At 39.5% G+C, this 16,309-nt stretch overlaps 1 protein-coding gene across 8 annotated transcripts in view; it reads right to left on the minus strand.

Moving 5' to 3' along the window:
- Positions 1–16,309, minus strand: part of veph1 (ventricular zone expressed PH domain-containing 1) — a 315,263-nt gene that overhangs the window by 30,213 nt on the left and 268,741 nt on the right. The gene's annotated exons all lie outside the window — the stretch shown is intronic.

Here is a 16,309-nt window from a genome sequence, read left to right on the forward strand (position 1 = left end):
TTTACAATTCTATCTCAATTCATATGAATAGGAGGGTTGAGAGGGATATGGGTCAAGTGCTGGAAAATGGAACTAGATTAGGTTAGGATATCTGATTGGCATCGATGACTTGGACTGAAGAGTCTGTTTCCATGCTGTACATGTCTATGACTCTATGACAATTTAGATCATGCTCTCCTGCAGACTTCATACTTTTTTTGAATCAATAAATATTGTATAAACACTGGACCATTGGCAAAGTCTTTCAATGATCTTCCCTCATCCTTCTTGACTGATGGTGAAACCTTTGACAAATCAAATGAATTCCTTCTATTGGACCCACCTGTACAATCCTTGTTCTCAAACAGTAGACAGCAAACAAGCATATGCTACAACTTTGCAATAAAAGGAGATTTCAAGTATTTCCATTACGTGACAGTATCACCTCCAAGATATATTGCAGCAACCCATCACAGCTCCTTTGACAGCATTTTTAAAACCCACGAGGTTTACCGTTTAAAAAGGTAGGGATAGCAGATACGTGGGAACACCAACACCTAGTTCTACTACAAGCCATTCAGCATCCTGACTTGGAATATATCACTATTCCTTCACAGTCGCTGGATCAAAATCCTGGAATTCCCTCTCTAATGGTATTGTGGGCCAACCTACACCATGTTCACTGCTGTGGTTCAAGAAGGCAGCTCACCATCATCTTTTCAAGGGCAACTAGGGACAGGCAATAAATGCTGGCCAGCCAGCAATGCCCATGTTCCACTGTTGATTTAAAAATAATACAGAATCAAGAAAGCATATTGTATGTTAGCTTCTATGACAAAGGGATTTGAGTAAGCAAGTTTTGCTACAAATTTACAGGACTCAATAAATTACATTTAGAGTATTGTCTACAGTTTTGGTCTCCTTAACTAAGGGAGGATATATTTACTTTGACTGTTTAACAGTAAAAGAAGATTGCTGAATGCAGCAAAATTGAGTAGACTAGGGTTTATTCTCCATAGTTTTGAATAAAAGGCTTGACTGAGATGAAGCTGGGAGGATAGTCTTAGCAAGTTTTGAGAAGATTTGTAGCTCAGGTTGAGGTTCTGGATGTAGGTTTGCTCACTGAGCTGTAAGGTTCATTTTCAGATGTTTCACCACCATACTTGGTAACATCATCAGTAAGCCTCCAGATGAAGCGCTGGTGGCATGGCCCACTTTCTATTTATGTGTTTAGGTTTCATTTGTCATTTCCTGTGGTGACATCATTTCCTGTAGTGATGTCATTTCCTGTTTTTTTTCTCATGCAGTGATAAATAGGATCCAAGTCAATGTGTTTGTTGATAGAGTTCCAGTTGGAATGCCATGCTTCTAAAAATGTTCATGCATGTCTCTGTTTGGCTTGTCCTAGGATGGATGTGTCATCCCAGTTGAAGTGGTGTCCTTCCTTATCTGTATGTCAGACATAGGTGAAAGTGGGTCATGTCTTTTTGTGGCTAGTTGATGTTCATGTATGTTGGTGCCTAGTTTTCTGTCTGTTTGTCCAATAATGTTTGTTACAGTTCTTGCAAGGTATTTTGTAAATGACATAAGTTTTGTTTGTTGTCGGTATAGGGTTCTTCAAGTTCGTTAGCTGCTATTTTAGTGCGTTAGTGGGTTTGTGGGCTACCATGGTGCCAAGAGGTCTGAGTAGTCTGGCAGTCATTTCTGAGATGTCTTTGATGTAGGGGAGAGTCGCTAGGGTTTCTGGACGCGTTTTGTCTGTTTGTTTGTGTTTGTTGTTGCGAAATCGGCAGACTGTTCATTGGGTACTCGCTCTTTTTAAATACACTATATAGATGATTTTCCTCTGCTCTGCATAGTTCCTCTATGCTGCAGTATGTGGTGGCTTGTTGAAATAATATTCTAATGCAGTTTCATTTGTGGATGTTGGGATGATTGCTTCTGTAGTTCAGTATTTGGTCCGTATGTATTGTTTTTCTGTAGACGCCAATTTGAAGCTCCCCATTGGCTGTTTGCTCTACTGCGACATCTAGGAGTGGGAGTTTGTTGTTGCTTTCCTCCTCTTTAGTGAATTTTATGCCAGTAAGGTATTATTAATGGTCATGAAGGTTTCCTCTAATTTGATTCGTGTAGTGATGACAAAAGTGTCATCCATGTAGCGGACCCAAAGTTTGGGTTGGATGGTTGGCAGAGCTGTTTGTTCAAGTCTCTGCATTATTGCTTTTGCCATTAACTCTGATATCGGAGATCCCATGGGTGTTCTGTTGGTTTGTCTGTAAGTTTTGTTGTTGAAGATGAAGTGGGTGGTAAGGCATAGGCATACCAGCTTGACGATGTTGTCCTTACTAATGAGGTTGGTGGTGCTTGGTGTATGTGTCTTTGGTTCTTCTAATAATGTAGTCAGTGTTTCTTTGGCCAGGTTGATGTTGTTGGATGTGAACAGGGCTGTTATATCAAAGGATACCATTATTTTATCCTCTTCTATCTTGGTGTCTTTGATGGGTCTTCAGGAATTCTTGAGTGGAGTGGATGGAGTGGAGTGAGTCTTCTACTAAGTGTTTTCGTTTTTGGTGTAGCTCCTTGAACAATCCCTAAGTTGGTGTTCCAGGTAGTGAGACTACAGATCTGAGGGGGAGGGGGGCTCCTGGTTTGTGAACTTTTGGTAATCCGTAGAAGCATTGTATGTTGGATCCATCTGGTTTCATTTTTTGGAAGTCAGTCTTATTTATTTCTCCAGATTTCTGAAGTACCTTTGAGACCTGTGATTTGGTTCTCTAGTTGTGGATAGTCTCCCCTGGCTGAAGCAGGGATCAATCACGAACATCCTTAGCACTTACTACGAAAGGGAAATGAATTCATCCAAATGATGTGAATTTTTGGAATTCTCTACCTGAGAAGATTTTGGATCCTCAGTCATTGAGTCAAAGATTGATCGATGTTTAGATACTATAGCAGTGCCAGAGGATTCAGGGACAGGGCAGGAAGATGTAGCTGAGGTAGAAAACCACGAATGATCTTACTGAATAGAGAAGTAGGGATGAAGGACCAAATCCTATCCATGTTATTTATTGAATTTGGAGTTCAGTTTTCTCCCTGGATTTCAGGTCAGATGATCACTGCTATTCATGCTAAACTTAATCGTGAATCCTAAAATTTGAGATGGAATGGAAATTGGCAGCACATATAAAAGTTTGTTTTGACCACCAACTCCAAGTTTACAAAATAAACTCCTGCAGAAACTTTATTTGATAATTTCAATCTTGTTAAAGTGAATTAAGGTAAGCAGACATTACTGTTAATCTTGTTGCCGAATTCAACTTAAATGTTCTCATTACTGTCTGTCACTCATTTCAATAGGCGCAAAAGTTATGGTAGTATAGCAAATGATGAACAGTTTCTACAGTGAGCATGATTACACGCATTTGTATTTAATGCATAAGTCAAGAGACTTCATAATGCCTTTATAGCCTCTGGCATCATGTAACCAAAGAAATGTAACTGCCAATTCACGAGTTACTCCTATATATGACTGTAGAACAGTGTAGTCAACACTGTGGTCATTCAAAGTGTTGATAAATTAGTTATGACATCACACAGCTCTTGCTGGAGCATGATCAATCAGTGGTGCAGCTCTGACCATGGCTATTCGTAATCACAGTTCTTAATTTTTATGTTTTTATGCCCTTTCTAATTAGCCATGCAAAATTGACAGGAAGTAGCCTTTAAACTTGCAAAATGCTAAGTCTCTGCCAAGGTATGCACTGTACTATGTGAACTTTGGCACTGCGCAATATTGCAATGATCCAACCAACAAAGTTTATTTAATATTAACGATTTCCCAAGGGAACAGACATCATTGCACATACATCACCCATTTCTGCACTTGAGTCTGCCTCAGGCTATGTGGTTAATGTGAAGTCCGTACATGATGCCAACATGAGCATTCTCTAGTTGTTGTTGTCTGTTGGATGCTACAAGATCATATTAAATAGCTACTCCACAGAGATAGGGCTGAAATGGGAGTGAATGATTCTGGCTCTCCTCTTTGACCTTGCTCTGATAACCATTAGGCTTATGAAGCAATAAAATATGGCTAAATTTAAACCATAGTGACCACTTACTGTCGTGTTTAATGGCTTTTTAAAAAATCAGCATTTGAGAATGTTAGTTCTTAACCGATCCTTGTAAAATGCTTGATTACTTCAACTTGTGGGAGGAGCTAGGGAGGCAAGTGATTCTCATACACAGAAGGTTCTATAAAAGACCTGGAAGTCTGGCCCTGTAAAGATCCCAAGCATATTGTAACTTCTCAAATTTCTAAAGTGTTTAAAGTTCTGTAACTAAATAATTTGGATTTAAAACTACAGTCAGCACCAGCATGAGTTTGATTTAATCCCTGCCCTCCCCTTCACTGTTTGATCACACAGCATTGCCCTTTTGTGAAGGGCACTGCTTGTCACTGGCCACTCGGGTGTTTTCCTATCTTCCTGGTGGTGGAAATTGAATAAAGATTCGTGCACTTTGTGTCTCTCACTGTGTCTCACACCTGCACACACACACACACACACCATGGGTGCTGGGGAAAAAATACGCACTACCGCAGTTAGGTGGTAGTGTGGGGGTTAAATTTATAAAAAAAAGAAAAAAAAGAGAAAAAAATAAATAGGAGGAAAAGAAATGAAGAGGGATTTGATTATGTGGGCAACTTGCATTTGGTGTTGTTATCAGGTAGCCATCAATATTGAAGGGGCATGGGGTGCACACAGTGATTCTAGGCATAACTTTCCTTTTGGTTTGATGTTAAAGTTCAACATGTGGGAATGCTGAATGTATAAATTTAGGTTGGGTTTTTTTATCATATGGTTTTTACTGCTACATTATGAGTTTGGGTTCAAGACTGAATGGCTAATAAGAAGGCAATGTCAACAACTATCCTCAGGGTTTTAAATTTAAAAGTAACACTATTAATTATAAATTAATATGACTACTGCATGGTATGTTAAAATCTTTGATATACCAGGCTCTCATCTTATAGTTACATTAGCTACAAACTAGTTTATCTTCTTTGTGCTTTTGTGTCACTGCTATCAACTGGTCTGGTGCAGAATTTCAAACTAGATTGTTACATTCCTCTTCCAATCTTCTAACACAGTCCATTCTGTGTCCTTTATACTCTGTGATCTGTAACTCAATGATATCATTGGAGGATTACTCCAAGACCCTAATGCTCATACACAATATTGGGCAGTAGCGGACAATGATGGAGAGTGAACTGACACTTCTACCCGATTTTCTGGTGGTTAATTGATTGTTAATCATTTGTTGTTTCAGGTCGATAAGGTAATGGTTCTGTTGAAGAATGAATTTGGCTCCATGCAATCTGAATTGAGGTTTGAGTCATGTTGTTCTAGATCCTGATGGGGTTAGATGTATCATCTCAGTCTCTTTTTAGTTTTATTCATTACTAGCCAATTTATCTTGTACATATTTCTATCATGCAAAAAAATTATATGTTGTTAAGACATGTGTTTGTTCTTTTCAAGGTTCATTCAATGTTTGTTTTTCTAACACTGTTAACCACACAGGCCCTTAGACATAACATAGGAAGTAGGATTATGGCTCTTGTGGCACAGTGTTAGTATCCCTACCTTTGACTCAGAAGACCTGCTTCAGAGATGTGTCATAACATATCTGAAAGGGTTGGTTAAAAATATCTACAGGGATTAAGAATTTGTGACAGCACTCCACCCCCAACTTGAAGTTGGTAGTGGTTGACTCTGCAAATGTATGACATAACCAGATTTGCACTTCTTATGTCCAACCATACACAGCTTCTGTTCCTAATCCAATCAAAGATAAGCTTCTGAGATGTCAAAGGTCACCTGTCTCCTGCCTACTTGGCTGTGACTGTAAACACAATCATTTTCCTCCTCAATGAAACTGGCATACATAGCATTACAACTGATGAAACAGAAAAGTAGAGGTATTGGATTTTGTTTCAGCAGACAGGGAAGAAACACCAAATATTTAATGTTAACTACTTTTCATATATAGAATCACCCTTCACTCACTTTCTGTAGTATTTATTTCTTCTCACTGCTGCTTCAATTCTACTCATCCATTTCACTACTAATTTACCCAAGGTATTTCTGCAGCATCAGTGCTGAGTCATAGAGACAACTTGTTACATGTAAATAACTTGAATCATCCTGTACCAGCCTGGCCAGATGTTGCAGACTCATCTTTAAACACTTGAGTTAAATTAAACTAGTGCCCAGGAGTGCTATTTGTTAACAACCCATGGATCAAGACTGCACGGCAAACCAGAAGATAGCATCTCAACAGTATGTGAAGCCACATTAGCATGATGTTTGTAGTAGAACAGCCCCCTTCCTCCAAACAACTAGACAAGTCATTGATAATTTTTTGTGCTTTGGCATTCAATATGTCCAGAGAAACAGCACATGCAAGCGTTGTGCTTGAACACATTACCTATGCCCATCGAGATTGTGGGCACAACATCCATCATGTTAACATGAATTTGGAAAAAAACATTCTTTCACAAGTCCAGCCAGTTGGCCCTTGTTAATAGATGTTTTACTCCTGCATTACTCCTGAGCTGAATAACCTTCTCGTGTTCACTTCAAGTTGGAGCCACTAGTGCGCAGAAAGAGGCCATTTGGACCATCAAGCTCATGCCAGGTTTTAGTATCAAGTCCATAATTCATTAGTTTCTCTGAGCCAGGAGGCCTGAGTTCAAGTTCCTCCTGCTCCAGTGGCGTATAGCAACGTCTGTGAACAGGTTGATTAAAACGTCTTATTTTTCATCACTATATTTTCCAAACCTAAGCATCACACATTTGACAAATTGTTTAAATCTCTGTTGCCCTCTTTACAATTTTTTATTTATTGATTCATGGGATGTGAGTGTCACTGGTTGGACATCATTTACTGCCTGTCCCTAGCTGCCCCAGAGAAGGTGGCAGTAAGCTACCTTCTTGAACTGCTGTATTGTCCCTGTATCTAGCTTTGATCTATGGTTTTCTACTATCATTGAACAAAGAGCGTTCTCACTGAGAAAGTAAGGTGATGGTGTTTCTTGCACTATGAGATACATTTTGATTTGATTTATTATTGTCACATGTACTGAGGTGCAATGAAAAGACTTGTTTTGTGTGCAGTACAGATCATACCATACAAAATGCATAGTGTAATAGAACAAAGCAAAGGATACAATGTTACGACATCAAAGAAGCTACTAAAGTTTCCAGAGCAAGTAATAGGACAGAGAATATGGAAAGGGTTAGGAATCTAACTTCAAGCACAGCAGATAAGGGGACTACTGTGAGAAGCATGGCAGTTGACTCAAGACTGAGATTGCTGTACTTAAATGTGCACAGTAAATGAAACAAGGTATATTATTTGGTGTACAGATTTAAATTGGTAGATATGTTGTTGTGGGCATCACAGAGACATAGCTGCACAGGAATTTTGGCTGGGAACTAAATATCCAAAGATACACTTTCTAGAGAAAGAACAGGCAGATGGAAAGAGGATGCGAAGTTGCCTTGTTAGTAAGAAGTACAATTAAAAGAAGCAATACTGAGTTGGAAAGTGTAGGATCTGTGTTGGTAGAGTTGAGGAACTGCAAAGGAGAAAAAATCTGATGGGAGTTATGTACAAGTCAGGCTGTGGGGAAGAACATAAATCAGGAGATATAAAAGGCATGCCAGAAAGATGCTATTACAATAATCATGCGGGACTTCAATATGCAAGTGAGCTGGGAAAATCAAGTCGGTAGCGGATCCCAAATCTGAATTTAGTGATATGTAATGATGCACACTTGATTAGGGAACATCTTGGAGGCCATGACCATAAAACGATAGAATTTACTCTGCAGTTTGAGAGGGAGACACTGAAATCAGATGTAATAGTATCACATTTGAGTAAAGATAACTATAAAGACATGAGGGAAGAGCTGGCCAGAGTTGATTGAAAGGGAGCCTAGCAGGGAAGATGATGAAGCAGCAATGGCAGGGGTTTGTGGGGATAATTCAGGAAGCAGAGCAGAAATTTATTCCAAGGAAGAAGAAACATACTAAGGGAGGAGTGATGCAACAATGGTGACAAGGGAAGCCAGGGCCAGCATAAAAGCAAAAGATAAAGCATACAATTTGGAATTAGTGGGAAGCCAGAGGATTGCAAAACCTTGAAAAGAGTGAGCAGAGGACAGCTCAATAAACAAAGGTGGGGGGAAGGAGAAGAAGATGAAATATGAGGGTAAGCTAGCTAGTAATACAAAGAAGATTGCAAGAGATCTTTTAGATATCTAAGAGGCAAGAGGGAGGCAAGAGTGAACATTGGACCATTGAAAATGTGGCTGAAGAGGTAGTAATGGGGAACAAGGAAAAGGCAGAGGAATTGAACAGGTACTTTGCATCAGTTTTCATGGTGGAAGACACCAGTAGCATAACAGAATGTTAAGACACTCGGGGGAAGAGGACAGTATAATGACCATCACTAAAGAGAAGTTGCTGGGGAAGCTAAAGGGGGTGAAGATTGATAAATCACTCAGGCAGACGGACTATACTATGGGTTTCTGAAGGAGATAGGTGAGGAGATTGAAGAGGCATTGGTGGTGATGTTTCAGGAATCAGTGAAGACAGGGAGGGTCCCAGATGACTGGAAATGGCTAACATAACAATGATGTTTAAGAAGGGAGGGAGGCAGAAGACGGAAATTATAGGCTGGTAGACCTGACCTCGGCATGATTTGATAAGATTTTAGAGTCCATTATTAAGGATGAGATTAATGAGTACATGGAAATATGTGGTACAATATGGCTGAATTAGCATGGCTTTATCAAGGGGACGTCATGCTTGATAAGTAACGTTTGTACTATACAAAGACCAGGCAATAACCATCTGCAATAACAGACAATCTAAACACTGACCCTTGACTTTCAATAGAGCTACCATAATACCCCACTATCAACATCCTTGGGGTTACCATTGACGAGCAACTCAACTGGACTCGCCAAATAAACACAGTGGCTACTAGAATACTGTAACAAGTAACTCACCTCCTGATTCCCCAAAGTCAATTCATCATCTAAAGGCATAAGTCAGATGCACGATGGAACAATCCCCACTTGCTTGAAGAGTGCAGTTCCAACAACACTCAAGAAGCTTGACACTTTCCAGGACAAAGTAGTTCACTTGATTGGCACCATATCCACAAGCACCCATTCCCTCTACCACTGACACTCAGTTACAGCAGTGTGTACTGTCTTCCACTCTGGACTAGTGGGTCCTGAGGTGACTGAACAGGCTGCAGCTGGAACTGCACATCCTTCCACAAAGGAGTCATTTGGAGTTTAGAAAGGGAGTTGGGTGGGACTGGAATGCTCAGAGTTTCACCCACTCCTTCCACTGTTTGGTAATCTCCTAGGCTTTTTGGAGATCTTGAAATACATGACACTTTTACAGTGGCTTTTTCTGTAGTTTGGAAGGTCTTGAGTAGGATATTTCCCTGAGTTGATGGGATATATACCATTTTTTTCAGGGAGGCTTTGACCATGTCCTTGAAGTATATCCTTCCCCTCCTGGAAAGTGTTGCCATGACAAAGCTTGATGGAAATCTTGTATCAGATAAATGGATGATGGGCCCACCCACTGCAGCCAATTGACAGTAACCAACACCTGGATGCTGGCCTGAAAGAGGACACTGATATTGGGAGTGCCTTTCCTGTCACCATTGCTGCAGAGATCTGAGGTGTCTGCTGTACATTGTTCAGGCCTACAGTGTGTACATAGGGGTAGGTAACTTATTGTTTTTTTAGACCATGAGCTTTGTACTGGTTTGAAGGTCTACATCATCAAGCACACTGTTTGTCAGGTGTTGTACTGTGTTGCCTGGCACATTGATGATTAAATTCAACATTAGGAACAATGTCTACAATCACCGAAAGGAGGTTCCAGGGGTATAAGAATTCATCCATCTGGTCCGAAGCTTGCTGTAGATGATGATAGTCTGCAGTCAGTGTTGCAAGTTGGTTACAGAATGGTAGAAGACCTTTGTCTCCCAGATGTTTATCAAAGGCCCAGTCTCTCATACATGTGAATGTGAAGAAGACAATTTGGAGCTCAGACTTAGTGTATATATACACATACATACACATGTGCACACACACAAATATCATCTGTGTACTGCAGCATAATAAGCAGTTGGAATAGTCTTGATTTTGAACTGGAGCTGATACATACTGAGCAATTTCTTACCTATCCTGTAGAGAAGCTTCGTCCAGCAGGAAGATTCAAGGATATGGGCTGCAGTAATGCACTGAGGAGGAGGAAAAAGAGGAGCATTGGTGGGAAGACACAGCTTTAATTGGCTCCAGTTTGTACAATACATCAGGTCTGTAGTGAATCTATCCAGGAGGATCATAGTTTACATGTTACTGTGCAGCAGACAGGACAGTAATGAATTTCTGTAAATAGCCAAACTTGAGGAGGATGCCCCATAATCCGTCTGGGTTGACAGTGTCAGAGGACATTATGAAATTGAAGGTGGCCATGGTCAAAGATTGTTGTCGCTGTCTGCACCTTTGGATTGTCTTGCTCTGAAGATCACGTGCATTGTATCTTTTCATGGCTGGAAATGCAATCTGACTCTGGAAGGAGCTCCTCAGCCATTGGGAGAAGGTGATTGAGGAGGACTTTTGCAAGAATCTTCTACATGGCATACAGTAGGGAGATCCCTTTGTAGTTAGCATAATCAATTATCCATTTTCTTGAAGATGGCCACACTCACAGCAGTTTGGAGATCTGATGCATGTTTTTCTCCCTCCAGATGAAAGAAATGAGGTTGAGTAATTGTGTCAAAAGTGCTTCTCTGTTGCATTTCAGTACTTCTGTAGGGATTCCAGCTGTGCCACTGGGTTATTCAGTCTGAGCTGTTGGATGGTTGCTTCAACTTCCTGTCTGGTTGAGGTTTTGCTGAGATGGTGGAAAGTGCTTGAAAACACCCGCATCAGAGTGAAGCTCAGTTGTGAATCAGAGATCCACAAATTGTTCCTTCCAAATAATGCTGACTGCCTCTCAGTCTTTGATGACTTCTACAGTGTACTTAGCATTCAGAGTAATAGATCATCAAGTGCTCAGGCTTGTCTGCACTGAAGAATCTATGCATATGTTGGTGATTTGCTGCATTTCCTGCGTGCTTTCCATCCACCATCTTTTCTTTAGGCTATGGTTTATTTGGTTTGACCTTGGCCTTCTCATGTTTTGCAGGCCTGCTTTCTTTCCTTTGGGTTTTGATGATGTTCCCAGTTCAAGAATGTCTTGTCAATGCAATTCAGTAGCTCCTGGATCTCTTATTTGTTTCTAATAAACCAGTGTTGATGTTTTCTGGTAGAGAAAACCAAAGTCTAGTGCTAATTGCAATAGATTGAAGGGCAGACCAGGTACTGTGGACAATCTGTGGTTCCCGAAGAGGCCATGCTCTCCTCATTTTGTCAGAAGGATGATGACATTGCTGTTTGTCTTCCTTACACCTTCTTTGCCAAATCATCCATTGGTGCTTCAATGTTGCACTGACCTGTGGAACCAATCTGAAGCTTATCTAACCTACATTATTCCATTTTCATCCATATGTTTATCCAATAACCATTTGAATGCCCTTAAAGTTGGCGAGCCTACTATTGTTGCAGGCCCCTACTACTCTCTGAGTAAAGAGATTGACTAGCATTGAAATCACCAACAGTATCAGTTTGTTTCCCTATGGGACCAGGGATAATAATTGATCAAGGTTGGAGTAGAATTCCTCTTTAGTCTCATCCATTGCTTCTAATGAGTGGCATATGCACTGATGACTGTGGCATGCAGCTTCTGGATTATGGTAAGCCAAAGTGTCATGAGTCACTTGGTTATCCCACATGGAAGGCTCATTGAGATGATTAACTGGTTTCTTTTTTTGAAACAGCAAAATCAAAGCCATGGAGTCATCAACCTTCTACAGATTTATTTCCTCTTCAGGAAAGTGCATCCACTGCCACGCTGCTCTTTGAGCTGACCTTGTGCCCACTACATTTTGCTGTAGGCAGCAATGGTAACGTCACAGCCTGGCATTTCCTGGCAGATGATAGTTGCAATGTTCAGGTGTGTGACTGCTGGGGCTGCCTATCAGACCTGTTCCTAGTACATGTATATTTTCACAAACTTTACAGAATTCATTAAGTTTAACCTAACAAGTACAAAATAAATGATACTTAATAAAAATGATTTTCAACCAATCCACTTTGGAATACCAGCTTGCATTTCAGGTTGACTAGGCACATGTCTCTTGTTCTTTTCTGTTAACTTCTGTCTTTTCCGCTGCCCACTAACTCAAGGAGAAGCACTGTTAACCCTTGCTCATCATTATTCCTGTGTATGATTCACTAAGTAGCTTTTCAATCCATGACCTCGCAAAATAGTATATATTCAATTCCTAACTGGTTTCTCTCAAAGTGATAATGATCCATTGATTTCACTTCCTTTTAGCCCAATTGATCCTTGAAATGACAATCACATCTCTTTTATCACAGTTTGTCTCTATTAACGTAATAACATCAATCTCTACTAAGTCGAACAATTTATATGCCTGCTTAGAGTATGATGTGCCACCCATTAGTTTCTTCATATCATCCCAAATACTCCAATTGACATATATAACTATTCTCTAAAATCCAATGGTGGCCTTTAATAATAGAACCAGTGATGACCTCTCAAGAACTGTTGTCAACTAAAGCAAATTAGAGTTCAAAACAGCCACACAAACTGACATAAATAGGTCTGTTACACAGTGTTACAAAACAAAACAATTTTATAATTTGTCTGTGCCTTTGAGTAAAAATGTTTTACATCAAAGCATTTTCATATTTGTTAGCTGATGTTTACACTAGAGATATAAAAACAATAATAAACTATAAATTAATGATATTACTTTGGACATGGGTGATTGTCTTGACTTTCTTACAACTAGCCACAACCAATCAAAAATAATCAAATTCTTCACCTGATTCAGTAAGGGGGTGGTAGATGATAGCTGAGTGGTATTAGCAATAGATTATTAATCCTGAGAACCAGGTTTGAATCCTGCCAAGGCAGATGGCGGAGTTTTAATTCCATTTTAAAAATCTGAAACTCACAGTCTAATAATGACCATGCAACAGTTGTCAACTGTCAGAAAAATCCATCTAGTTCACTAATGTCCTTTTGGAAGAAAAATCTACCATCCTCACTGGTAGGGCCTACATGTAACTCAAGACCGACAGCAATCTAATTGACTCATAATTATTGCCTGGGCAACTAGGGATGGGGAATAAATGCTGGCCTAGTCAGTGACACCCTCATCCCATGAAGGAATTTAAAAAAAGACAATATTACTGAAAGCTCAATCAATCTTATAATGTCACGATGGTTCAGGACCCACCCAAACTTCATATTGAGGGGACATAGATGCCAGTGCACACTCCACTGCACAGACTGGGATTGACACACACATGTTATTGTCCCTAACTCAACCTCTATCCTAGCTGCTAGCAGTCTGACTTACTTGTTGATTGGCGCTGAAGCGGAGTGGGTGATCCATATCAAGCAGCCTCTGCATGATCAAGAAAAACTCATTGCTACCATAGCAAGAGGCTGCAAATCTATAGAATTTTCAAATCCTCTCCTTGTGCTGATGACACCATCTATAATTTCCTGACATAAAATTTCAAGTTCTGGGTTTCCCTTTCCTTCCTGTCCTCTCCTCTCTGCCACTGCTTGATGTATAATTCTACATGTCAAGTAAAAATGCAAAGCTAAACTGACCTTTACTAATTTGTTAAATCTGGCTCAGCGTATAGTGTGTCCTATCTTAAGGCAAACAAGCTGTGGGTGCAACAAAGAATGTTAACCTACTGCCTGAAGAAAACTAAAAGCTGCAGTGAAATGATACGGGTTCCATTGCATCCATTTGCCTGGGTAATTTGCTCAATGTCAGCAAATTTCTTCTGCATTCTGACTTCACTTCTCATTACAGACACAGGAGTGACACATCAATCTGGATTTCTGCTCCAAGATCCTCATACTAGATGTATAAGTCAGTGAGCTGACAGAAGAAAATGTCTGGGTATTTGTTCTTGTAGAACACTGTGCAGTTTCAATAACTGTGTACATTCAGAAAACATTTATTAACAGTGTTTTATTTTGTTCCTGCTGGCAGTTTGATTCCAATAACCCCTTGGGCAAATTCTTCACCCACAGAGTGGCATCAATGCTGGTACCAATGAAATTCCGAGAGGGCATTTAGGAGACGAGAAGGAGCTAATCATAAAAGGATGCCAGGGTGCACAACCATCTCATCTCATCCATGGAGTTCAGGTCTTTTGTCCACATTTGGATGCTGTCGTTTTCCATGTACAAAGACAGCAGGTTTTAGTGTCGTACAATATGCCAAGCTGAATATCAGCTGTTGCATGAACAAATATTATTTAAAAGTTTTTTTGTTCAAACAGTGAATAAAATGTGTTTTCTTGATAAGGGCTGCAATCCTTGCCCCCCATCCCAACCTTCCATTCTCCAAATTTGTTTTACTCGCTACAGCTGCCTCACTGGGATTGTAAAGGAATTTACTAGAATTTTGGTTTCCCTCACCATTGATGGAAGTGACACAGGGAGGTAATTTCATATTATGGAAGAGAAAGACCATAACACATGCTGCTAGCAGTGATTGTCATTTGTCTTAACAATAACATTATTTGGAACAACACAGAGTGAAGGAATTAGTTCATCAAAGAAACTGACAAGACATTTTTCTCCTGTAATAACATCTTAATTATCTGATTTATTCACATAGTTCTGCCTTTAAGTATGAAATATAACCAAATTACTTGATCCTAATAGAGGAATTACAGAGTCTCAGTGTACAGAACATGTGCAAATTCTTGCCTCAAGAAAGTCTTAACTGTCTTTGTAAATTACACAAAGATGATAAAATAATATATGGTTGAGATTCCAGCATCTGCAGTAATTTGCTTTTATTATGGTTGAGATGAATTTATTTTTGCATCATTATGGATCTTTAAAAAACTTCATGCATGACTATATAAGTTTATGCCATGAGATATTTGAATTGTTCACTTATTCATAACTTTTTTTAAAAATTCAGTTTCCTGAACTGGGAAACCTATTGGCAGTTGATATTAAAGAGCTGGCTGCTAAAGAACCCCTGGAGATAATACTGATGTAATCCAATATAAGCATTCGCTGAGTATCATCTGGAAATGTTCTAGGAACTGGCATAGATTCAAGAACATGGTGAAATGTTGCAAAATCAATAGTACTCAAAAGTTACCTTGTCCTTAAAAAGCAATTTGTGTTATGCAATCACTACATCTTTTAGAAGAAAAATCCCATTTTAGCACAATACAAACTGTAATTTGTAAAATACAGGAAAAATATGAATCCACTAATATAGCCATCTGTTTGCGTGCAGTTTTGTACAGTTCTTTTGTTAAATTTTCACTGCAAAAATAGGTTTTTTTCCCTGAGTGAATTAGGACTCTCATTTAATGCTTACATTTAATACTTTTGAATACTGTGACATTTTCAACCATAAAGAAGATAGAAGCTCTTCAATTGCTTGAAGCAATATCACAAGCATCTGATTATAAGTTGCACCACCTCTTATAATTTCTAAAATTAATCAAAATTTATGCAAATAAATTAGTTCCCTATATCAAATGCTTTACTTTCTCTTATCTCTGGACTGAGTGGATGCAAACTCAAGTTCTGAACATTAACCTTGTAAACAAATTAGTGAATTTGAAATGGGCTGGGAGATAAAGTCTGAAATATATATTTGCGGACCCAAACCTGCCTTCCAATCATCACCTCCAGCTTAAACTGAGGCTGGAAACTGGGTAGCTACCAACCCATTCCAAGCAGGCAGATTGAAGCTTCAAGTATGATGATACGACTGTGAACTTCATTGTCTTCAGGCTTGTAGCTTTGCTGTCAGCCAGATTTCCTGGATGGCAGGTAACTTAGCAGCTTTATCTACACAGAATCAATGGATTTGGGAAATTAATGCCTTCACACGTACCTCTGGGTGTTTGCTGGAAAATCCCAATATTAGGGCAATGGCAATAAGATGTTCTCTAAGGCCTCTGGATTTGATTCCCCATCCTACTCCTTGAGGCATCTGATTCCCCCTTGGCCTCCAATTTTCTCCCAGCTTTTAAATACCAATGCCCCTCAAGGACAAGACCAACAATGAATTAAGAACATAGAGTAAATTGGTT

Source organism: Chiloscyllium plagiosum, unplaced genomic scaffold (genome assembly GCF_037043375.1).
Source record: "Chiloscyllium plagiosum isolate Xiang-an unplaced genomic scaffold, Cpla_swu_hap1 HiC_scaffold_13, whole genome shotgun sequence".
NCBI lineage: Eukaryota > Metazoa > Chordata > Chondrichthyes > Orectolobiformes > Hemiscylliidae > Chiloscyllium > Chiloscyllium plagiosum.